Source organism: Vulpes vulpes, chromosome 9 (genome assembly GCF_048418805.1).
Source record: "Vulpes vulpes isolate BD-2025 chromosome 9, VulVul3, whole genome shotgun sequence".
Classification (NCBI taxonomy): Eukaryota; Metazoa; Chordata; class Mammalia; order Carnivora; family Canidae; genus Vulpes; species Vulpes vulpes.
The window spans coordinates 6,821,551-6,847,314 of record NC_132788.1 but is presented as its reverse complement, the minus strand read 5'-3'; the positions used below and the strand labels follow the sequence as shown (position 1 = coordinate 6,847,314).

General features: G+C 42.9%; 1 protein-coding gene across 5 annotated transcripts in view; it reads left to right on the top strand.

Annotated features, from left to right (window-relative positions):
* The window catches only part of DGKD (diacylglycerol kinase delta), a 108,937-nt gene that overhangs the window by 27,884 nt on the left and 55,289 nt on the right, over nt 1–25,764 (top strand). The window lies entirely within an intron of this gene.

The following is a 25,764-nucleotide window of genomic DNA, read 5'->3' as shown; positions in this document are numbered from 1 at the left end:
TCATGAAAGACACAGAGAGGGAGAGAGGCAGAGACACAGGCAGAGGGAGAAGCAGGCTCCATGAAGGGACCCTGATGCGGGACTCGATCCTGGGACTCCAGGATCTCGCCCTGGGCCAAAGGCAGGCCCTACACCGCTGAGCCACCCAGGGATTCCATGCTTTTAGAGTTTTTAATAGGAATAGGTATTTTATTGGGGTGTTTTTGAGCTTTAATTTAGTTGATTGCATTGGTTTTACATATTTGTACATTTCCTAATAATAAATTGTTCTTAGTAATGTTAAATTTTGCAACCTAATTTTGGGTTTAGAATGTTCCTATCTAATGTGTATGGATGGATATTTCCTTTGGGGTAGGAGGCAACTTTTGTTGTGTTTTTATCTCAGAGTTAAACTAGCCCCATAAAACTCATTTAGTAATTTTCCATAACCTTATGTGTTCTAGAACACTTTATATGGCTTTAGAACTGATGGTTTCTTGAAAGTATGAGAAAGGGAGGTAAAGCTGCGAAGAGGTTTATTTTTGCTTTCTGATCAGTTGAGCTTTTTTACCCTTTTTTTGTTTGTTTGTTTGTTTTAAAGATCATTTATTTATTTTTTTGAGAGAGAGAAAGAGAGAGCATGAGTGGGGCTGGTGCAGAGGGAGAGAGAGGGAGAAACAGACTCCCTGCTGAGTGAATGCCCTGCTTGACCCCAGGACCCTGACTGGGGTCATGACCTAGGCTGAAATCAGCTGCCTAACTGTCTGAGCCAGCCAGGCACCCCTGCATTTTGACTTCTTGACTCCATTTTTGTAATTTACTTCCCACTTAATCCCACCTTCGAATTTAGTAGCATGTATTATTTGCACTTTTAAACTTCAGTGTCTCTGGTTGTATCATCCTTTTGCATTTCTAATTTTATTTGTTTAGCTTTTGTTTTTCTTGTCTGATTTCTTAAACTCCATCCCTTTTGTTGTTTTTGTAAAGGAACCAGTTCTTGGATTATTGATCAGTTCCATTTTTCTGGTACCTAATTCAATTTCTGCATTTATATTTATTGTCTCTTTTGTGCTTTTCACAACTTTTAAAAATGGACTGATTAGCTTATACTTATTTCCGTTGTGTGTATGTGTGTGTATATAATTACATAGGCAATAAAATTTTCTCTATAATGAAAACATGAGGGACTCTGAATTGAACTCTGAGTTCAATTCTGTTCACATTCCAAAAGTTGTTTTTTGTTCTCCCAGTAGAAAAGTATTATTAAAGACAAATTACTTTACTGATCATTCAGGTTATTGAAGAAAATTTTGAAGTATGTAAATAGGAAATTTAGAACCATCCATATTGCTATTACTCAAAGATACTCATATTTTGGTTGATGTCATCCCACAAATACATTTTATAAAATACGGTTTTTAACCTTCTTTCTTTAGTTAACAATGAGCCTTTCCTCTCATAATATCCTTTAAATCTTGTTTAAACAAGATTAAACAAGATTTAATGTCTGGGGATGTCTGGGTGGCTCAGCGATTGAGCGTCTGCCTTCGGCTCAGGGAGTGATCCCAGAGTCCTGGGATCCAGTCCCATATTGGGCTCCTTGCATGCAGCCTGCTTCTCCTGTCTCTGCCTCTCTCTCTGCCTCTCTCATGAATAAGTAAATAAAATCTTTTTTTTTTTTTTAAAGATTTATTTATTTATTTATTCATGAGAAATAGGGAGAGAGCACAGCAGAGACATAGGCAGAAGGAGAAGCAGGCTCCATGCAGGGAGCCCGATGCGGGACTCGATCCTGGTACTCCAGGATCACGCCCTGGGCCAAAGGCAGGCAGTCAACGGATGAGCTACCGAGGCTTCCCAGTAAATAAAATCTTAAAAAAAAAATCTTGTTGCATTGTACTATAATATACTACTAATGTTGCATTGTATTCCGTCATATAAATGTGTAAGTTTATTTAACCAATCCCTATAGTGAATGTTACATTTTTCCCCATCATAAATAATATTGTAATATACACTTGCACACAGATTCTTTGGTGCATTTCTAATTATTTCTATAAATTCTTAGAAATGGAATTCCATTTGAGGTACAAAGTATAAACTTTTATTTTTATTTATTTATTTTTTAAAGATTCTTATTCATTTATTCATGAGAGACAGAGAGAGAGAGAGGCAGAGACATAGGCAGAGGGAGAAGCAGGCTCCATGCAGGGAGCCCGACATGGGACTCGATCCCGGGTCTCCAGAATCACACCCTGGGCTGAAGGCAGGCGCTAAACCACTGAGCCCCCCAGGGATCCCCAAAGTATGAACTTTTAAAAGGCTTTTGAAAAATAAATGAGGTACTGAATACATGTTACAACTTATGAGCCTTGAACACATGATGCTGACTGAGAGAAGCCAGACACAAAAGGCCACATATTGTATGATTCCATTGATATGAAAGCCACAATAGGCAAATCTATCAAGAGAAAGTGGATGAGTGGCTGGGAGGGGCTGTGGAGGAGAGAGGAATGACTGCCTGAGGTCCAGGATTTTCTGAGGCGGTGACAAATGTTCTAAAATTAGATACAGGTGATGGTTGCACAACTTTATGATATGCTAAAAACCACTGATTTGTATATTCTAAAAGGGTGAATTGTGGACATTCTATCTCAGTAAAAATGTTGTGGAAGAAATAGGATGGTATTATGGCTTTTGGTACTATGTGACTTAGTATGGAGCTTTGTCAGCCCAATCTGAGAATGAACCCTGATTCATACATTGTCTCTATGAGAAAATGTGTTCAGAGTGCCAAACACTTGACTTCCAGATGTAGAGACTTTCTGTGTTGGAGAGACCTCTGGAACTCCATCTCTGTCAGGTAGTTGTGGATGATTCCCAGCCTTCAGGGCAGAGGCACTGATTCTTTCACATTTATTTTCCATTTCTTTGGTGCTTTAAAAACTGCCTTTTCATCTGAGAATGTGCTGAAAGGACCAGAGAAAGATTAATACTGAGGTTCCACAGAAACATTCCAAGATAAGGAAGCTCATCCCCTGAGTGATTCTTGATGGCATATGGAATATGGAGATAACTGGGGAGAGCTTGTGGTCCAGTTCCTCCCAGTCATGTTTCTGTAGAGACTCCGTCAGTTCTAGGGCTGCAGGTGATAGAAATATTTTCTTTGCTTAAAATTCACACTTAATGATTGTCCATTTCACTAACCCCTGTGGTATTTACTGTCTGGACCCTGAACTGGTTGTGTACCATACAGTGAACTGCTGGAGTCTCTGTGCGAGACACTCCCTCATGGACTTTGCCAGTGCCTGGCACATTGCTCAAGGAGCAAGTGCAGAATGAACAAATGTATTTGCCCAGAAGCTTCTACATTTCCTGGGACATCTTTGGTTATCCAGCTATTCCGGTAGTAATTTTCCAGTTTCACAATTTCTACTAAAATTGCATGCCTGATACAAACAACCAATCAGCGAAAGCTGCTATTATTGTGATCAACTAGTGGTTGTGGACCTTTCGTAGCTGGAAAAGTAGGAATACATTTATTGCATGGTACAAAAGTCTCCCATTTTTATTCCTCCTCCAAATGGCTAGAGAACTGTACTGTAAAGAGATGGGGACCTGTTGGACAAGAGATTTCAAAGGAGATGGGTGGAGATATTTGGGAGAGGAGAGATTTTTAGACAGGGTGGATGGAAGAGGTGTGGAGCAAAGGAGACTTATGCTAGACAGGAGTCTGCTTGTCTTCTCTTCTTTAAGAACAAAGTGAAGCTGGGGTGAAGCTAAAGACAGATTGCCTTTAGAGTCCTCATAGGTGGTGCGGCGGTGGTGGGAGCTTTCAGAAGATGGGTAGGAGAGCTGACAGTGTTCCTGTCTTCTCACCTTTGAGTGGCCACCCCTCACAAGGCCAAAGAACAGAGCGACATGAGGAGAAAAAGGGGATTTTCCAGCTTTAGATTCCAGCCTCTGTAATAACATGAAATTGTATTTTTTTAAAAACGCTTTTATTTATTCATGAGAGACACCCAGAGAGAGGCAGAGACATAGGCAGAGGGAGAAGCAGGCTCCATGCAGGGAGCCCGAACGTGGGACTCCATCCCAGGACCCCAGGAATCACACCCTGAGCTGAAGGCAGTGCCTCAGCCACTGAGCCACCCAGGCGTCCCAAATTGTATGTTTTTGATGATTGAACATGTTAATATTAATCAGTGAAAACTTAACGATTCTGCTATCTCATTGCCCCTTGCCCTTAGAACTTATGTCAACAGGACTTCATGCAAGTTCTTTTGCTCTATCCTTTTACAAACAACATGAGTTAACATTTTAGAATATCTTTGCCACTTGGATAGTTTAAAAATGGTAATTTGTTTTGATTTGTTTCTCTGACTATCAAAGTGAGGTTGAGCATTGACCATTGAATTTCTCCCTTTGTGAATTGATTTCTTCATATGCTTTCAGATAGATTGTGGCTTTAGAGCTCAAAATTACCTCACTCATTCACTTTCTTTCTAAATCTGCCTTCATTGGTTGTGATAGTTTTAGTGCTTTGTCTTTTTTTTTTTTTTTTTTAATATATTTCATACACTAGTAGTGGGGCTGAGGTTACTGGTAAAAATGCTGTTCATTTTTCCTTTATGCTTCTTTCCATTTTCTAACATGTTTTAAGATTATTTTCAGCTTTATGATCACAAAATTACATATTTGTACTGAAGGTATATTTTTACTACTGTAATTTTCCAAAGGAGTTTGTCAAAGCAGAATTTCTGTTTTACTGGAACTTACATATTTTAAATAAGTTTTTAGATTGAAAAACGATTTACATACCAAAAAATACACAAATATAAGTACAAGCTTGATGTGTAATGACCACTCAGATCGAGTGATAGAACATCTCCAGATCCAGAAAGTCTCCCCTCATGATCTGTTGCCCTCCCGAACAAATATGTTTTTTTCTAACATATTACTTGTTTTTTCTTTGTCTTTTTGTATTTTTTTTCACCACTATCCTGACATTCAACATTATAGATTATTAGTTTTGACTTTTAGTTATTTGATATAAATGGACTCATAATGTATATTATTTTGTGTCTATTTTCTTTTTAAAGATTTTATTTATTTATTCACGAGAGACACACACACACAGAGAGGCAGAGACACAGGCAGAGGGAGAAGCAGGCTCCATGTAAGGAGCCCGACGTGGGACTCGATCCCGGGTCTCCAGGATCATGTCCTGGACCGAAGGCGGCGCTAAACCGCTGAGACACCGGGGCTGCCCTATTTTGTGTCTATTTGTGATCTGTGCATTTCCTAATATGGCACTTGGGGGATTTTTCTATTTGTATTGTTATTGATTTCTAGCTTCATTCTACTGTGATCAGAAAATAAACTTTTTGATTTTAATTCTTCAGAATTGTTGAGTTTTTTTTTTTTTTAAGATTTTATTTATTTACTTATGAGAAACACAGAGAGGCAAAGACAGGCAGAGGGAGAAGCAGGCTCCCCACGGGGACCTGACATGGGACTTGATCCCCAGACCATGGATCATGCCCTGAGCTGAAGGCAGATGCTCAACCCCTGAGCCACCTAGGCATCCCTTGTTGAGACATTTTATGACCCACCAGTTTTCATAAAAGTTCCATGTGCATTTGAACATAACATTGGATTCAGTAGTTCCTGTATGCATTTGATTAGGACAAAGGATTAGTTATTTTTCTCAAATATTTTATAACCTACTGATTTGTTTTTCTGCTTGTCCTATTAGTTATTGAGTAAGATTTATTAAAATCTCCTACTGTGATTGTGGACTTCCCTGTTTTTTTTTTTTTTTTTTTCATTCTGTTTTAATTTATGTATTTAGAGGGTTATATTTAAGTGCATATAGATTTAAGGTTATTTTATATTCTTACTAGATTGAATCTTTTATGAAATAACTCTCTGTTCTCTTTATATTTTTTTTTTGCCTTAAAGTTTGAGTTACTATAGCTGCAGTAGCTTTATTTTGGTTGGTAATTGTTTTGTAAGTAATTATATATAATTTTCTTTTGCTTGCAGCCTTTTTGTTTATATTTAAGGTGTATCTTTTATCAGCAGCACATGGTTGTGTGGTTTTTAAAATTGACCATTGTATTATTTAATTTTGAAATTGACCAGTGTTTTTTTGATGGGATTGGATTATGTTTAATCTATACTTACTTTAGATACTCTTGTACTTGGGTATAAATCTAAAATGTTACTTGTTTTCTCTTTGTCTTTTTATATTTTTTTGCACACATTTCTTCCTTTCTTAAATGGATTCCTTATTTCAGTTTCCCTTTTCTAGTAGCTTGTTTCATATACATTATTTTAGTGGATGTTCTACAGATTATAAAATATATCCTTGATTTATTAAATTGTAATATGGTTAGTACTTTTTTTAGAGCTTCCCTGATAATGCAGGGATCTCAGAGTGTTTGTACTCTCTATACTCTTCATTGCTACTGAAATTATAATAGAAATTACAGTTAATTTGTGGTAGTTATAAAAACAAACCTCTATGCTCTCTTCTTGCCTTTCTGTTTATTGTTTATTTAATCTTAACAAATATTTGAAACCTCATAGGTCATTATTATATAGTCTGTGGTCATTTAGGCTTATAATGGTTATTTGCCCTTTCTGTTGCTCTTCATTTCTTTTTGTATTTCTGTGATCCATTTAGGGTAATAATATTCCTTCTGTCTGGGAAAACTCCCTTCAGTATTTCTTTTGTAGGGGTTCCTATTTTTGCTTGAAAATATTTTATTTCACTTTTTTTTTTTTTTTAAGATTTTTATTTATTTATTCATGAGAGACACACACAGAGAGATAGGCAGAGACACAGGCAGAGGGAGAAGCAGGCTCCATGCAGGGAGCCCGATGTGGGACTCGATCCTGGGTCTCCAGGATCACGCCCTGGGCTGAAGGCGGTGCCAAACCGCTGAGCCACTGGGGCTGCCCTGTTTCACTTTTTTGAAGGATAGTTTTGCTTGTTCTACAATTCCAGCTTGGCAGGGATTTTCTTCAGCAATCTAAAAATGTTCTTGTAGGGACACCTGGCTGGCTCAGTCAGGGCAGCATGTGACTCTTGATCTTGGGGTTGTAAGTTCAAGCCCCACTTGGATAGAGGGCTTACATTGAAAAAAAAAAAAGTCATTGTATTTTAGCTTCCATTACTTGTGTTAGAAGTAATATATCAGTCTTACTGTTGCTCTTTGGAGGGTAATATACCTTTCTTCCTATTGTCTACTACTTTTAAGATTTTTGTTATGTTTTATTATGATTTTTCCAGGCATGTTTCTTTGTATTTATCTTTCTTAGCATTCGTAGCACTTCTGAAATCTGTGGATTTACATTCCTTCTCTTGTCAGTTTGGGCAAACTCTTGGTTATTATTTATTAAAGTATTGCTTCTATCCATTTTTTTCCCCTTTATTCTGGGGCTTGTATGTTAGGTCTTTTCACTGTCTTCCATATGTTTCTTATATTCTTTTTTGTTTTAAGATTTTATTTATTCATGAGAGAGAGAGAGAGGCGGAGACACAGGCAGAGGGAGAAGCGGGAGACTCAGGAGAAGCAGGCTCCATGCATGGAGCCTAATGTAGGATTTGATCCGGGGTCTTCAGGATCACACCCTGGGCCGAAGGCAGCGCCAGACCGCTCAGCCACCAGTCTACCCTGTTTCTTACATTCTTTAAAAAAATATTTTCTATTCTTTTCACTCTGGATGCTTTATTATCATTATTATCTTCTGATGTTCTTCAGGCTTGTCTGTTATTAAATCTATTGAGTTTTCACTTTCAGTTACTTTATTCTTTCAGCTTGAGAATTTTCATTTGATTTTTAAAAAAAGGTTTCTAGTTACCTGCCAAAGTCCCTATATTAAGCATATTTATTTTAAAGTCTTTGAAAACTCAAATATCTGGTTCTTTTATGGGTCTTTTTCTATTGTCTAGTTTTTCTCTTGGCTTTTGTTCCTTTAGTCTTTTTTCCTGGTATGTCTGTTAATTTTGGTCGACAGGCATTGTTGGAAAAATTGTCAAGATAATTTTATGCTGAGATGATGATGTCTTCTGCTGGCATTTACTTTTGCTTCTGGTAGGTAGGCAGAGTAGCAGCAGATTGTCTTAAATCCAGTTTGTGATAGAGCTAATTTGAATATGGGCTTTACTTTTTCCATTGGCTGGTCTCTTTATTCTCTCTGCCCCTCCCCCCCTTTTAAAGTCAAGTTAGTTAACATATAGTGTGTCTTTAGGTTCAGGGTAGAGTTTAGTGGATCAGTTGCGTATAACACCCAGTGCTTATAACCTCAAGTGCCTTCCAAGCTTCCCCCCTTCCCCCCCCAACCCTTAGTTTGTTTCCTATAGTTAAGAGTCTCTTATGGTTTGCCTCTCCCTCTATTTTTATCTTACTTTATTTTTCCTTCCCTTCCTCTGTTTATCTGTTTTGTTTCTTAAATTCTGCATATGAGTGAAATCATATGGTATTTGTCTTAGTGTAATACACTCTAGTTCCATTCATGTCATTGCAAATGGCAAGATTTCATTCCTTTTGATTGCTGTCCTGCTTTCATGGCTACTCCTTTAAGACTCTCAGCTGTAAATTGAGGTATTCATTCTCTTCTGTTGGGCTCTGAATTTGTGTTTTCCCCACCAGTCCTATGGTACTGCCAAAGCCTCTCAGCCTCTTCCACTTAATGGATGAATTGGCAATTGTTGCTAGTTTAATTTTTTCTGTATCTTGTCACTCAATGATATCGGACATTAAGATCACTTTTTATAAAATGTGAGAAATGTTAGATACCATTTACCATTTACTTGAAGGATAATCTTTTTACTAAAGGGAATAAAGTTTGGTCTGTGTCACAATTTATGAAATTTGTTGTTTAGATCTTATGATCCTTTTTTAAATTTACTTAATCTTCCAGAGACTGATGAGGAATTACTGTGTTTCAGGACAATTATATTTGTCATTTTATTCCTATATTTGCAGCACTTTTCACCACCATTTTTGAAGCTCTTTTAAACACATAAATGTTAGTATCCTCGTTACGGAGTAATTATTTGTCAACAAGGTTACATCTTTTTTAGCTGAACAGACTTTACCCCTAACTGTACTCTGATACTAATATTGCTATGTTTCCTTGTTCAGAATTGGTTGATAATGCATACTTCTGTCTTCCACCCTCACTTTTATCTTCAGTTTTTTTATAGCTCTTTTAGATTTCATTCTTATAAGCAATATATTGTTAGAAGTTTTTTTTAACCTCACCCTGAAACCCTTTGTAATAGTGAACTTGAGACATTTTCTGCTTGTCAGGATTTTTATACATCGGACTACCGCATTTAGCGGCTGACCATGTTGTGCTTTCTTTCTTTCTTCTTCTTCTTCTTTTTTTTTAAGATTTTATTTATTTGTTCATGAGAGATACACAGAGAGAGAGGCAGAGACACAGGCAGAGGGAGAAGCAGGCTCCATGCAGGGAGCCCGACGTGGGACTCGATCCTGGGACTCCAGGATCACACCCTGGGCCAAAGGCGGCACTAAAACGCTGGGCCACCAGAGCTGCCCTCTTTCATGTTCTTTTTAGTTTGTTTTTATCCTTGCTATTTCTTGTTTGATAGAGTGGTATTTTAAAAATACTTTGTTTAATATGGTCATTTTCTGCTTCAGGGAAAGATTTTCCATATTCTTTTGGGTTTCCAAATGTTTTAGTTAACTTGGATATTCCCCCCCCTGCCTGAGATATTCATCTTTGAGTTCTGTAATGATTTTAGTTGTCTTCCAGTCCTGTGCTGGCTTCTTCCATGAGCTTCCTGTAGCAACTTGGAACTATAGAGCGTGCCAGGCCCCACAGGGCCATCAGAGTTTAGTGCTTTTACTGACTTATTTCTGCAAGTCATTGTTTTCATCATCTTCAGTTTTTGTCCTGTTTTAATAAAGATGTGATGAAATTTCATCACCTCCTTTAGTGTCATAATGCAGCAAAAACAAGTTGAAGCAGTGGGGCACAGCACACCTCTGTTCTCATGCTTCCACCCAATCCGTGCCTTACAGTCCCTCCTTTAAGTCCATTCGGTTTTATTTGTTCCAGTGCTGTAGTGTATGCTGCATGAGAGCAAGGGTTTTTGTTTGTTCTGTTCACTGCTTTACCCAAGAGCACAGAGTATTTGTTCAGAAGTGACTTGATTGCCGCTAATTCCAGGATGACTTGGGTCCTGTTCCCCTCACTGATCTCACTCAGTAGAGTGCTTCCAGTGGGCTGCACTCTGGGGAGCCATGCAGGTCCTCCCTCATGCAGTGTGCAGCCCCTTGGGTGCAGTGGGGCTGGGCATTCCCAGAAACAGCAGGCCAGGGAGGAACTGGCTCAGGGCTGCAGTGGGAGGCAGGTGTCAGGGATGAGAGGCTTGGAGGCCTGAGGCCGAGAGGGAGCCGTGGCCAACAAGTGTGAGTGTCCGAGGGTAGGAGTGGTTTCTGCCCAATGGGGCAGAGTGTGTGAGGGTGGTGACATGGGCAGAGGTCAGAGGTAAAATGCTTTTCAGGCTGTGTGGAGTTTGAACTTTTTTGCCATTGGGTACTGGGAAGCCATTAAGATTTTGAAAGCTGGGCAGCCCCAGTGGCACAGTGGTTTGGCGCCGCCTGCAGCCAGGGGTGTGATCCTGGAGACCTGGGATCGAGTCCCATGTCGGGCTCCCTGCATGGGGCCTGCTTCTCCCTCTGCCTGTCTCTCTCTCTCCTTCTCTCTCTCTGTGTCTCTATGAATAAAATAAATAAAATATTAAAAAAAAAGATTTTGAAAGCTGAGGGTTGATAACAGGTTTTGTTACAGATCTGGCTGCTGCCAAAGACTAGATCTTCCAGGAGGAGGTGGCCAGAATGGATGTGAGGAGGTCAGGCGGGTGGCCTTTGCTGTGATCTGGTGGGAGGTATGGAGCCACAGTGGAGAGAAAGGGCTAAATGGAGAGCAGAGCTGCAGGCGCTTTGGTTAAACACTCACTGCTCTTTACCAGTGCCGTCCCTTGTTTTACATGACTTGGGAATTCAGTAGGGTGGTGAGCAAAAATGGGGTTTTGAGCAGTCGGTAATCACTGCTTCCCAGAAAGCCGCTCTGCACAAGGCCCCACAGTCACCTCACATGTGCAGGGCCAAACCCAAGTGGCTCTGGACACCCTCCCCTTACCAGGGCACATCACTGGCCCCTCCAGTTCTAGAAATTTCACCTGAGAGATTGACTTCATGGTTGCTAATGTCAGAGGCACTGTCCCTTTTGAGGGAAGCAGAATCAGCTGAATTGAATTTAGTGAAAATTTTCTAAAATATGTAGGACAAAGGGACTCATCATGGCAGGTGGACACAGGTGCTGCTGCTGGATAGCGGGAAGCAGGACGAGGGCCACCTGCAGGCAGGTGTGGGGTGAGTACTGGCCGGGGGCCTCGGATGGCAAAGAGCCCGGAGCATGGGGGATTGCGAGGCATTTGTGCCTATGTTGCCTGGGAGAGGACGGTGCCTCTCTGGAAGTTTCACTGCCTGGAGCCCTTCACCCCTGTCAGGGATGTCACCTCCTATCACAGTGTCCTGTGCTCATGGCCCTCAGGCTTTTGCCTGAGCCCCCTTCCTCCAACTCCTCGGGTTGTGCTGGCGCTGGGTGGTACGTTGGCCCTGGGAGCAGCAGCTGGCTCTGATTTTGTCGAGGCACACATCCAGTTCCCCGGGCTGGTGGGTGGGTGCTCACAACACCCTCCCTCACTGGGGCTCTGGGTCTCCCCTGAACACCCAGAGGGCAGGGATTGGGGCAGTTCTCAGCAGGGATCCAGAAAGCCCATACTGTGGGGGAGCAGGAGCCCGAGGGAAGGATGGTGCTTTATGAGTTACGCTGCTTGTGTGTTAGGGACTCATGCTGTAACATTTTCAGTTACTTTTTTACTTCATTTATGGGGAACATTTAGTGGTATTTCCATGCTTTAGTTTTCCCAGAGGAAGCAAGGGACTATGTCTTTGAATAGCCAGGATTTATGTTTCCTCAAGTGTTAGGGCCTAGAGTAGGACTAGGTTATATTCCTTTCTTTATTGTTGACCATACCCACCATGGGTCCTTGTTCTGTGCCAGGGCTCCGGGGCAAGGACTGGGAGGCCTGGCCACAAATCCCAGTTTGGCTTCTCACTAGCTGAGTGGCCCTGATCAAGTTACTAAAACACTCAGAGCCTTAGTTTCCTCATCTGAGAAGTGGGGAATAGTAACATTACCTACTTTTGGGTTGCTGTGAGGATTAAATGAGTTAATACAATGTAGGCATGATGTAAGTGTTTGCTGCTATTAACAGTATGGTTGTAGGCACTCACTGCCTATCTATTCAATGGGTGAATTGAAAATGAAACTAATTTATGATGTCATTTGATACTTAATTAGACATTTCTCTTTTAGTTTGGCTTACTTTTTTTTTTTTTTTTTAAGATTTTATTTATTTATCCAGGAGGGACACACAGAGAGAGGCAGAGACACAGGCAGAGACAGAAGCAGGCTCCATGCAGGGAGCCCAATGTGGGACTTGATCCTGGAACTCTGGGATCACGCCCTGAGCTGAAGGCAGATGCTCAACTGCTGAGCCACTCTTGCTTACTTACTTTCTTAAGTGAAATGTTTCATACCTTCTGTGTTTGCTGAATAATAACTTCTAATTAAAATTACTGTGGATTATTCTAGACTTTATTGGACCTAAAGCAGTCTGATGTTTTACCCTTATCCCTGGGGTCCTGGCAGCAACTGCTTTTGAGCTGGACCTTGAAGAGGAAAGACAAGTTTGACTGGAATATACCTGAAATATAAAACCATTAAAAAAGAGTCACATTCTGCCCATTTCTAAATGTGGTATAAATCACTGAGTGCCACCTCTGTTCTTACCTCTTACGGTCCAGGGGACCTGGTGCTCCCCAGCTGTCCCAGCCTCTTGCCTCACCACAGACCTGCTCCTGCCAACCTGCTCTTTGTAGGGACCAAATGCCCAGTGTGCAGGTCACCCTGGTCTTGGTGGGGCTCCTCAGTCTGAAGGCCTTCTCCCTAAGCTCGCTCTGTAGCCCCTGTCCATTCCTCAGGTAGGGTGAGAACTCTCTCTTCTATAGGGTCTTTCTTGGTCAGAGGGAACACGCTGACATCTTCTCCTTCAGGGCGGTGGCTCCCAAACTTGGCTGTGCCCGAGGACACTTTGGGGGAAACAAAAAAAAGTTTCTGGCACCATCCCCAGAGATTCTGATTTGAAAATTGGGTGAGGTTTTAGAGCTTTCCCTGATTTTGAGGTGCAGCCTCATTTGGGACCCACACTTGTGATGCCAGATGAGCACAGGCTCCTTGGTAATCTGCACTCTTGGTCATACCTTCTTGGGTCTTGACTTGAGGCCAGGGGTTCTCTTTGAGGCTTGCTGTCCTCAGTGCAGGATATACACCTGGCTGTGCCAGCGACTGTGAGCCAGGAAGTAGGTTTCATTGCTCCTTTCTGTTCAGAGAGGATATTTTTGAAGTCCTACAGAACAAACATTCATCATTGTAGACGATTCTGTGGGCCAGGCCCCTTCCTCTTGTCCTTACCCTCATACAAATGCTCTGAGTGCTGGGCCGAGGAGCTTCCCAGAAGCTGTGTCTCTGGATTCGGGTGAGCAGCTTTGGGTTGGGCCGGCTTCTTTCTGTTTGTGTGTGTGTCCATGTGTAAGTGTGTCTGGGTGTGTGTGTCATCCCTGTGTGTCTCTGTGGTGTGTGTGTGTGTGTGTTTCCAGCAAGTTTGACAGTTTGAAAACTTCTTGTTTACCTCTGAGGAATACAGGAATAATTTGGCAACAGCACCGTTTTACCTTGGCAGTCTGATTTCTGAAATCAAATAGAAACCAGTTGGAAAAAGATGCATGTTTTGGAAAGACTCATTTTTCCTTCTTTCAACCACTCAGTGTGGTGGCACAGTCTCCACTGGGTGCCTGAGGGCAGACGGAGGTGGACAACCATGCTGCCTGCGTTCAGGGACTTCTCAGAGCCTGTTAGACATGAGAAGAAGAGAGTATAGTGCCGTGTGACAAGTATTGCAGAGGAGGGTGCAGAACACAGTGGGTGCTTGGGGACAGAAGCATCTGTGTGTGCCTGGGGTCTGGACGTGGCGACGGAGAAGGGGCGTGTGCATGGGCTCTGGAGTGGGGTCCAGGAGGGTTCCAGGATTGGAACCCTGTGCAGGGCAGCTTATCCATTTATTTTGTAGAGTGTGTACATGGTAATAATGATTTTGGAGGAGATTTCAGTTCGGGGTGGAAAGGTCACAGCAGCTCAGCAGCTGCTTTCTTCGGGTCCCTTTCAATCACATGTCAGAAGCATATGTTACATTTCACACATTTTTCACACAGCAATATGTGTGTAATTTTATATTTTCATCGTAAACACTTGCACAGCATGAGTCTCTAACTGATCACCTTTATTGGTGGGATATTTTGTAGATGTGGCGTAGTTGATCACTTAATCTGTATTTCCTCACTCATATATGTGTTTAGGGGGCTGCTTCTGCGGAATGCCATATTGAAGTCTCACACAACTGTCCCAAAGTAGGATGTGGCACCTCTGCTTAGTTGTGTGTCCATACCATGTAGCTTACTGGGGTAGGGATTGATGTAGTTGGCTTTTCCTCCTAGCATCATCCTAATGATTGCCCTGAAGTGATCGTGTCAGAATAGCCATCCCATACAAAACAAGGAGTGATTTGTTGTGTCTGTATTTATAACTTCCTTTTCCCCAAGGAATACTGTTGAAGTATTTAATGGTATCCAGAGGTTTTACGAGGTCTGTTATAAAGGTGGCTTTGTTAGCTGTCATGACTCTGTTTTTTCATCTGTGAAATAGGTCACTGGGTTGGCAGAAAAGTGCCCCCTGAAGGTTTCCTGGTTTTTACCTGCACACGACTCGTCAGTGAGAGTAGAAAGATGGTAAGAGTTCAACTTGCCACACTTAGCAGTTATTCCGAGGTACAGGAGTTTCATAGGATTTCAGATGAGGTCCAGAGAGTGTAGAAAGATAGCATCTGGAGCTGAAGAGTAGATATCGGGAGAGTTACTTTCCTTAGAGCTAGCGGCCAAAACTACTAAAAATAGGAGAAAAACTTTGGTTTTCCTCAACCTTTTACTTTTCCTGTTTTTAGTAATTATTGCCCAATAACGCTAAATAAAAAGGAAGCTATGTAATGATTTTAAGTAATATTTTTAGTTGTTTTAAATGCCCTCTGTCATTCACGCTTGTTGAATGAATGAAAGCTCCTTAGTGGAACTGCATAGGGTGGAGCCCTGGACCTGTCTTTCTCAGCTGTTTCCAGCAGACGTCAGCCTGTGGGGTGGTCAGTGCTGCTCCTTTGGTGAGGAACCATGACCTTTATCCAGATTTCAACATCAGTTTTCCTTCTCAGCTTGTTTGGAACTCAGATATTTCCTGGGCAAAACCCCTGCGCCGGTCACTTTGGCTTAGGGAAAGGAAAAGCTATATATATAATTGGCAGATTTCCTTCATGGAAACTCTTCCCAGTTTCTGTGACTGCAGGCCTGGAGCTGGGGTGGGGAAAGTTGTCCTCATGGGCTGAGGGTGTCCCATGAGTCCTCTGAAGCTAGAAGACCTGCCAGACGGGAAGCCTTACATATTTAGGATAGCAGCTCCTGCTGCCTGGGCTCACTGCCATGAGCAAGCCCACCGTGGTTCCTGTTGAAAGGCAGGTCTCCAGGAGAACTGACCTCACGTCCTGGCTGTGCCAGCTGTCAGCTGGGGGATCTCCACATCTTAACACCTGTGGCTTCATCCTCCCATTGGCAGAATAGGGGCACCACTACCTCACTCACGGTGGTGTGGGCAAGCACTCAGCACATAGTAGGTGCTTAGTGGATTAAAGGCTATGATCGTTAAAACACCCTTTGGACAGGGCGAGCAGGACTAGGTGAGCAGCTGCAGGAGGAAGTGAATCCAGTGAATTCTCTGCTTCATAATCCACTCTGTGTTCTCAGTTTCAAGAAGTAGGAAGAAGCAGGCGTTTAGCCAAATTGGTAGTGTGTGTTTGCTAAGTGTGGGGTTTTGCTGAAGGCAGCACCTGCCTCTGTGTCCTGAGAGCCAGGTACTCCACACGAGGGCTTAGGATTCCGTAGGATTCTGTTCTTTCAGTTCCAAGCAGGCGGAGGGAGGAGGCACTGTCTTCTGGCAGCCTTCTGGTGAGTGCTGGGGCCAGTGCTGGGTGTCTGTTACATGTATTTAGGATTCAGGGTGGGGAAGGACTCTCGCTTGTCTGGGCTGTGCGTGTTGTTGAGTAGAGGCTGCTTGTGAAATCTAAGCCATTTTTACAGTACGTGTGTGTGTGAAATGTTAATACTTCTAATTGTTTTTATTTACAAATGATAGAAGAAACAAAAACCAAAATGGACAGTTTAAAGACTATAGTTTAACTTTTATAAAGTAAAGAGTTCTCTGGGAAAAGAAACAGTGGAGAAGGTATGTGGATATTATTGAGTTTTTTCTTAGGGTGTCTAGGAAATTAACTTTAGTCCTCCTTTACCCAGTGTTCTTTGGTCATTGTGCCAGGGATATGATAGAGCCAAGTCCTGTCTTGTTTCTTTCCTTGAAAGTTAGGAAAATGGTAATCATTCTTTAGGAGATCATGTTTAAAAAACCCCGCTTTCCTGTCCCGGACTTACTTAGTATTTCAGAGTAGGTAGAGGAGTGAGTAGGAGCTTTTTATTTCCTTGAAACAACTTGTTATCAAATTAAGATAATTCCCTGTTCTGCGGCAGGGAGGTTGCTGTTTATTGACTCAATAATCTCTCCCCTTCCACAGCTGAAGCACCTGCTTTGAAATGTAAACTCAGAAATGAAACATGTGATTCCCGGCCCCTCCCCCCTTTAAGTCAGGAGGAGGACGGTAGGAGCTGCTGTACCAGTTCTGTACAGGATGTTTAACTAAACCTCCAGACCTCAGCCTGGTGTTGAGGTGCTCACATAAGGCTCACATAAGTCTCCTGCACAGCACCGGCCTCCGTCCTTGCTGGCTTTTTTTTTTTTTTTCCTCCTTAAAGTAGGCCCTGTGGCCGAAGTGGGGTTGGAACTGACGACTCAGATCTAGTCTCAGGCTGCACTGACTGAGCCCGCTCGGCGCCCCCTGCTGGACCTTCATCGGAAAAGCTGGTCCGGTTCAGGGGCCCTCTTCCTCACTGCTGCCTCATGTTTGCTGGCTGCAAAAGTCCAAAGATAGTGGGTCAGACTAATTGCACATTTGGAGAATAGTGAGCAGTGGGGTTGGTCCCCACCCTGTCTTTGGTGGGGCCAGAGGGACGCTGACCTTGATGCAGGAGCCTTGGCATCTGTCCTGCCCCGGACATGGAGGACCAGGACCGCTTCCATGACTGGGAGGCAGGGGCCCAGGCCGAGCTGGCCCTCCAGGCACTGCCCGCTCTGGATGGCTGTCTTCTGAGGAATGAACATTTCGGTTTGCTTTATGCAGCCAGTATCGAATCGCACCAAGGGATAGGTTGGGGATTTGTTGTTTCCAAAGCTGTGAGTGCTGCTTTGTACGGGGCACTGCCAGTTCACACACCCTGTTGTACAGGAGATAATACCGTTAATCATTTTTAGCACCCACTTGACTTGCAGAAATGTCCTGGCTGTGGATGATAAAACTATATGGTCATACCAGCCATTCAGAGAAAGGTTCACCCTGTCCTTTAGAGCATATTCCAGTGCACTGAGATAGGTTGGTGTTATTTTTATAACTCATTTGAGGTAGAATTGCTGTACAATGAACTGCACCGTTTAATAAAGTGTACCGCTTGTTGAATTGTCACTCCCTCACCCCCCCTCCTGCTGAAACTGTCACCAGACAGGGTGACAAACATTTCCATCCCCTGAAAGTTTCCTCGTGAGCCGTCCTTTCTCTGCACCCTCCCTGTCTTTAAGATTATTTTGCTTTCTTTTCTTAGAATTCTGTATAAATTGAATAATTCATTGTAAATCGAATAATAATTCAATATAAATTGAAAGTGTATCCCCCTTATTATGGCATCTTTGGCTCAATATAATGATTTTGAAACTTTCCCTTTTTGGGCATATTGACAGTTTATTCTTTTACCCCAATTTGCTGATCCATTTACCTGTTGTTCATTTGAGCCATTTCCAGTTTTGAGTTATTACAAATAAAGCTACCATGAACATTTTTTTTTTAATATTTTATTTATTCATGGGAGACACAGGTGGGGGGGATGCAGAGACACAGGCAGAGGCCGAAGCAGGCCCCATGCAGGGAGCCTGACGTGGGACTTGATCCCGGGTCTCCAGGATCACACCCTGGGCTGAAGGCGGTGCTAAACCCCTGAGCCACTGGGGCTGCCCTACCATGAACATTTGTATACAAGTCTTTGTGTGGACATATGTTTTTGTTTCCCTTGGTAAATACCTAGTAGAATTGCTGGATCATACACTAGGTGTATGTTTAACTTTTTTTTTTTTTTTTAAGATTTTATTTATTCATGGGAGACACACAGAGATACAGAGACACAGGCAGAGGGAGAAGCAGGCTCCATGCCGGGAGCCTGACGTGGGACTCAATCCCGGAACTCCAGGATCATGCCCTGGGCTGAAGGCAGGAGCTCAACCACTGAGCCACCCAGGGATTCCCCCTATGCTTAACTTTTTAAGAAACTGCTTAACTCTTTTCCAAGGTGCTTGGGATTTTACGTGGCCACCTGCAGTGCAGGGAGGTCCAGTTGTTCGGCAGCCACCAGCACGTGGTGTCGTCAGTCTTTTATTTTATGTTTCCTGATAGATGCGTAGTGGTATCTTATTGTGTCTTAATTTCCATTTTCCTGATGACAATTAATGTCAGCATCTTTTCATGTGCCTGTTGGCCGTTTGTCTGTCTTTGTGAAGTGTGTAGTAGAATCATTTGTCTATTTTTGTGTTTAATCGGTTGTCTTGTTAGTGAGTTGTAAGAGTTCTTTGTATATTTTGAATATAAATCTTTGTGTGACATGTGTTATGAATGTTTTTTCCAATCTGTGGCTTGCCTTTTTTTATGTGGACATCTTTAGAAGGACAATGTCATTCTTTTTGGTGAAATTGAATTCATCAGTTTTTTTATGGTTCATGCTGCGTGTTTTTCAATCCAAGAAACCTTTTTCTGCCTCCGTATCACAAAGGTTTTTTTCTAGAAGTTAGGATTGTGACTAGTGTAGTTAATTTTGTGCATAACATGAGGTAGGAGTTGATGCTCATTTTTTCCTTATGGATGCTCAGTTTTTTCAGTAGCATTGTTGAAGAGATGTTTCTTTTCTCATTGAATCACCTTGACATCTTTGCCGTAAATCAGTTGACCATATGTTTGTGAATCTCTTTTCCAGACTTCCTGTCCTGTTCCATTGATCTGTATGTCTAACCTTACCCAAATACCACAATTTCTTGATTGTTATAACTTTGCAGTAGGTGTTGAAATCAGACAGGGCAAGTCCTGTAACTTTTGTTCTTAAAATTGCTTTGGTTCTTTCTAAGTCCTTTCCATTTTCGTGTAAATTTTAAAAATAGTCCATTTCTACGAAATAAGCTTGCTAGAATTTTTTTTTCTTAAGATTTTATTTTTAAGTAATCTCTATACCCAGCGTGGGGCTTGAACTCACAACCCTGAGATCAGGGTGCTTCAGCCTGCTGGACTCTTGATTGAAATTGCATCAAATCTAGATCTCTGGGTGGCTTAGTGGTTTAGTGCCTGCCTTTGGCCCAGGGCGCGATCCTGGAGTCCCGGGATCGAGTCCCACGTCGGGCTCCCAGCACAGAGCCTGCTTCTCCCTCCTCCTGTGTCTCTGCCTCTCTCTCTCTCTCTCTCATAAATAAATAAATAAATAAATCTTAAAAAAAGAAATTGCATCAAATCTATATCAATTTGGGGAGAATCGGTATCTTAATGACATTGAATTTTCTCATGAACATATTTATATATTTAGGTATTCCCATGAACTCCGTATTTATTTAGGTCTTTAATTTCTCTTGGCACAGTTTTGTGGTTTTTCAGGGTAGATATTTTTAATGTCTTTTGTTAGATTCATTCCTATGTAGTGTATTTTTTTTGTTCCTATTAAATGAAATTTAAAAATATGTTTCATAGTTTATTGCAGATATATAAGAATATAATGGATTTTGTGACCTTGGAAAACAACTTATTAATTCTAGTAGCTGGTTTGTAGATTCTTCAGAAATATCTATATCAACAGTTGTATCATCTACAAATAGGGACCACTGTATTTCTATCTTGCCCAGATGCCTTGTATTTTTTTTTTTTTCTTGCCTTGTTGAAAAAGTTAGGACTGCTGGTATAATGTTGAATAGAAGTAGTGAATGCAGGAGTATTTTCATTTCTTCTAATCTTAGTAGGAAACAATTCAGCTTTTTATTATTGGGTATGATGTTAGCTGTAGGCTTTTTGTAGGTACCCTTTTTCAGTTTGAGGATTTTCTTATTTGCTGAGAATGTTTATTGTGAATGAGTGTTGAATGCTATCAGATGTTTTTCTGCTTCTACTGAAGTGATCATATGTTTGCTTTCCCCTTAATTTTCTTTTTTTAAAAAATATTTTATTTATTTATTTATGAGAGACACACAGAGAGAGGCAGAGACACAGGCAGAGGGAGAAGCAGGCTCCACGCAGGGAGCCCGACATGGGACTCCATCCCGGGTCCCCAGGATCAGGCCCCGGGCTGAAGGCGGCACTAAACCGCTGAGCCACCAGGGCTGCCCTCCCCTTAATTTTCTTAAAAGGGCAAATGAAATTGATTTTTGAATGGTAAACCAACCTTGTATTCCTGAGACAAATCTTGAATCCTCATGATGTATTATCCTTTTTATTTATTGTTAAATTCAACTTGCTCTTATTTTGTTAGTGATTTTTGCATCTATATCTATGAATAATATTGGTTTGTAATTTTCTCTTTTACCTTTGTCAGGTTTTGATACTTAGGTTAAGCTGGCTTTATAAAACATATAAACTAGCATCATAACATAAGGGGGGGATATCATTGTTACCCCCTCTGTTTTTTGATAAAGTTTATTATTTCTTTCTTAAATTCTTGCTAGAATTTCCCAGTAACACTTGGTGTGGGGTTTTCTTTTGGGGAAGGGTTTTGGTAATATCTTTTGACATTTTTTTATCACAGATTAAATTTTTTTTTTCTAAGTAGGCTTCGCACCCAGCTTAAAGCCCAGTGCGGGGCTTGAATTCACAACCCTGAGATCAAGATCTGAGCTGAGATCAAGAGTTGGATGCCCAACTGAGGCACTCCCATAAGTTAAAATTTTTAATGTATATAATTCTGTTTCTTATGTCAGCAGTAACATTATATTCCCTTTCTTTCCCCCTCTAATTTGTTTGTTGGAGGGAGAGGTGTAAACTTTAAGAGAAAAGGGATGTCCTGGGGATTATTGACTCACTCTCTATTCCAGTGCCCCAGAGCCATGCCTGGCACAAAGTAGGCATTCTATAAATATCTGTTGGGTTAGCTGGTTTGTTGTTGCTGTATTTCTATCACTTGCCATCCCTGGGAAGCTTTCCTGTCTTTTCCATCCGCGTGGGACTGTCAGAGCTGTGCCATGACAAAGGGAGATGGGTCCTGAGTCAGGCCAGCTGGCCTCAGCCAACCCACATGCCATGCTGTCTCATGGTGGCTGTTCAAATACCCAGTGATGCCTCCACAGCCCTGGTAGACAGACCCTCTGAATCAGGACTTGCCAAGGGGAAAAAAATATTTTCAACCTTTTTCTGTTTTGGTTTTTTAAAATGTTAAATCTTGTGGTCGGAATGACTTCTTTTCAGTTTTGAAATATACTTGAAATACCAGAGGAATACAGGAAGCATGGTCAGAGGAGAGGGATAAATTGTTTAAAGTTAGGAAGAGGGGGTTATACATGGGGCAAGATTATCCCTAACGGCAATTGACGTTGTGTGTGATTTACCTGCCTTACTGGGAATGTGGTCTGAGATGTCCTTTCCTGGATTACTTATACATGACTGCTGCGGACCAAGTACATTAGTCACTTGGAGAGTAGTTAGAAAGGACAGTGTGATTTGGACCGGGCCTCTCTGAGAGGACATGACTCTCTTCAGGTCCCTGGCATCTAGAGGGGTCTAGTGCCCCCTCCCTCCTTTGCGTCTCAGAGGCTGGTTCTTTGTACCTTCAGCAGCTGCAGAGGTTGGGCATGGGAGCTGAGAACAACAGCTGTGCCCCTGCTGGCACTCAGCAGCTCCCCCAGACCACGTGGGTCAGCTACTCCATCCTTCCAGGAGGGAGCTCCACAGGTCACATCATGCTCTGGATGTGACCATTGGCCAACTGTCTTGTGGCCCCCACTCTGCCTCCTACAAGCAGTGTGGCCCTGAGGAGTCATCTGTGCTCTCGGGGTATTTGTTTCCTAGCGTGTGAAACAGGGTTGGGACGCGTCAGTCATGGGTGTGCGCGTGAGTCTGTGACTTCAGCTTCCGGCTGAACCTCAGCAGGGCCGCATGAAGAGCAAGGGCTCCTATCCAGCATCTTTGTCTCCTTCTTCTCCAGTTTTGCATCATGACCAGCAGATTTGAAACCTTCACTTTGTGGTGTTGGTGACACGTCTGAAGCTGTTTTCCTCAGAGTTCGTCCTGGAGAAGAGGAGATGGCTGCCCCTTGCATCTTGTGTGTGGATTGCCCAGGAGGGGAGGGATGTGAGGGACAGGGTAAGGGGTGGCCAGGATCCACACCTCCGATTCTGCCCCTGCTGGCCTTGTGCTTTGCCGATTTGAGCACGTCCTCACACAGGTTGCCACGCGGCCTCAGCATGGGTCTCTTTCCAGACAGCGAGGTTCCTGGACTGAATCACAGGAAAGTGGGGGAACATGGGACTCCTCAGTGTGTAGGGTAAACCACCTGGAAATGTTCTCCGTGAGGTGGGGATAGGGTACATCAGGGGAGTTAAGCTCAAGGATATATCACTGTGTTCCACAGTCAGAAGGGTTTTCAGCCTAAATTGCTCAGTGAGTGACCTTCATGTAGATGGGATGTGTTCAGTTCTGTGAGTATTTATTGAGCATGTACTACCTGCCAGGTACTCAAGGGTTCCTCAGGGAGCAGGATGGAGACCCCTCCTTTGTGGATCCAGAGGCAGAGAGAAGGGACAAGGTGCAAATTCCATCTTTTTTTTTTTTTTTTTTGCAACAAATTGCATTTAACCCCTCCACACCAAATTCTTTTTATGCTCCTCCTGAGACACATGTGAGCAATTTATATATCTGAGGTTAGCAGCAGACTTCTATAGCAGACCAGATATTATAGGCTTTGTGAGCTATAGGGTCTCTCTGGCCATATGTAGCAGTCGGAGACTGTATGTAAATAAACCGGAATGACCGTGTTCCCGTAAAACTTTCTTTAAAAAGAACAGGTGGTGCACTGTAGTTTGCCTGGCCCTGACTTGTGTCCTCAGATTTGATTTTCAGTGTTATTATTTCATCCATACTGTGACTCTATTAAATTAGGCTCCCTTGGTGTTGCTGTCCATTTGAGTTGAGAATTTTCAGTTTTAATTAATGAGAAATCATGTTATTTAAACTGGAGGAGAAAGAGGATTCCATTTCTGTGCCTTGGTCTGTGATGATGAGGGTGGTGTCTCAGGTTAGGTTTGGGGGTATTGAAGAGGAAGCACAGCTAACAGTGGTTTAAATACGGTAGAGGTTTTTTTCTCTCCCTAGAAAAGACCAGGGGCCAGCAGTCTGGGGCCAGTGTGGAGCCCGACAGTCACCAGAGACCCAACTTCCACTCTGAGGGTCCTTTTGTGTGGCCAGATGCCTGCTGCAGGAGTCGCAGAAGGGGCTTGGGCCAGGACTGGGGCGGCCCCCACCTTTTCATCTCTTCAGAGAGCTTTCCTGGGAGCTCCCCTAGTGCTGTTCCCGCAGGGAAGGTGGGAAATGTGCTGGTAGCCAGGCTGAGCGGGAGGCTACTAGGAACAGCAGGGCCATTCTGGAATGTAGAAGGACACGAAGCTAATTGCGTAGGCAGTTGATAGTTTTTTTGTCCCAGATATTGAGTTTGTTGGTAAAAAAAAAAAGAAAAAGGCATAGATGTATTTTAAACACGTTTTACTTTAGAAAGTGTGGAAAATATGGGATCCCTGGGTGGCTCAATGGTTTGGTGCCTGCCTTTGGCCCAGGACGTGGTCCTGGGATCCCGGGATGAGGTCCCATGTCGGGCTCCCTGCATGGAGCCTGCTTCTCCCTCTCCCTGTGTCTCTGCCTCTCCCTCTGTGTTTCTCATGAAAAAATAAATAAAACTAAGAAATACATTATATTATGGGGCACCTGAGTGACTCAGCCAGTTAAGCATCTGGCTGATTGTTTTTTTTTTGGTAAAGATTTTATTTATTCATGAGAGACAGAGAGAGGCAGAGACACAGGCAGAGGGAGAAGCAGGCTCCATGCCGGGAGCCTCAATCCCAGGTCTCCAGGATCATGCCCTGGGTTGAAGGCGGCGCTAAACTGCTGAGCCACCCGGGCTGCCCAGCATCTGACCCTTGATCTCAGCTCAGGTCATAATCTCAGGGTTGTGAGTTCAAACCCTGCGCTGGGCTCCACATTGGATGTGAAGCCTACGTTAAAAAAAATAAAATAAAAACAATGCATTATATTATGAACATCTGTGTCCATGAATACATGCTCACCTTGCACTTGTGAAACTTCGCTGTATGGTATTCCACTGTATGGTTACAGCATAAGTTTTTGGAGATTTAGGATATTCAGAGTGCTTCATTGTTGGAGGCATGCTAGGGTGGTTTGTGTTTTGCCTTCTGTGTATCAGCTTCTTGCTTCCTGCTTGCTGTGGGGGGGCGGGGGGAGGGGATGTGTGGGGTACCACCTCCACACCTGGGGTTCCCTTTGTTTATGACAACCCCCCCCCCCCCCCCCCCCCGCCGGGGGCTGTCTGCCTCCAGCACCCTACTCAGGGCCACCTGTAGTCTCTCTAAGTTTTCCACACATTAAGCACAACATTTCAAAGCTTAATAAAGAGCTGTAGAAATACTGTATTGGTCAATAACCCCAACATATTTTTGTCGCATTTCAGTTTTAGGTATAATCTTTCCTTTTTGCTTCATCTTGCTTTTTCTTCTTTAAAAAAATCTGTTCTCTGATGGATTAAAAGCGATTTTGGCCTCTGGCCCAGTTGGCTTTGCTCCTACCCGAGTGTCCTGTGTTCCTGGGGACTGGTGTCCTCAGGAGGGTTGGAAGCTTGAGTGGGGCGGAGGGTGCTTATACTGTGTGCTGTGGGCCCTTGGGCAGGTGTAAGAATTGTGGTGATGGGGATCCCCTTCTGCCCTCAAAGCTGCCCTGAGACTAGACATGAGCAGAGCTTTAGAGAACAAGTACTCTGCTAGCAGTTCATACCTAGGCTCCTTTGGAGGTCGGGCCACGTGCTGTTGGGTACCTGGGGCGTCTGAACCTGCATTCTGGGGCTGCTTTCGCCCAGGGACCTCCTGGTGCTTATTTGCATGGTGCTATTTTTGTGTTTGGTATGGCGCTCCTTGAGGAAGTCTGTTGTCTACGCACATCCCAGCTGTTTTGAATAGTCTGGGTCTCAGGGGGCTTCAAGGTAGGGATTTGTGTATGGCGAATCCAGCATTTTGGGCAGCATTGGAACAGCAGGATGTGAGTAACAGGAAGTGACAGAAATTACCAAATGCGCCAGATACTTATTCTTGGCCACCTTTCCGAGTCCCTCGGGCTGAGGAACT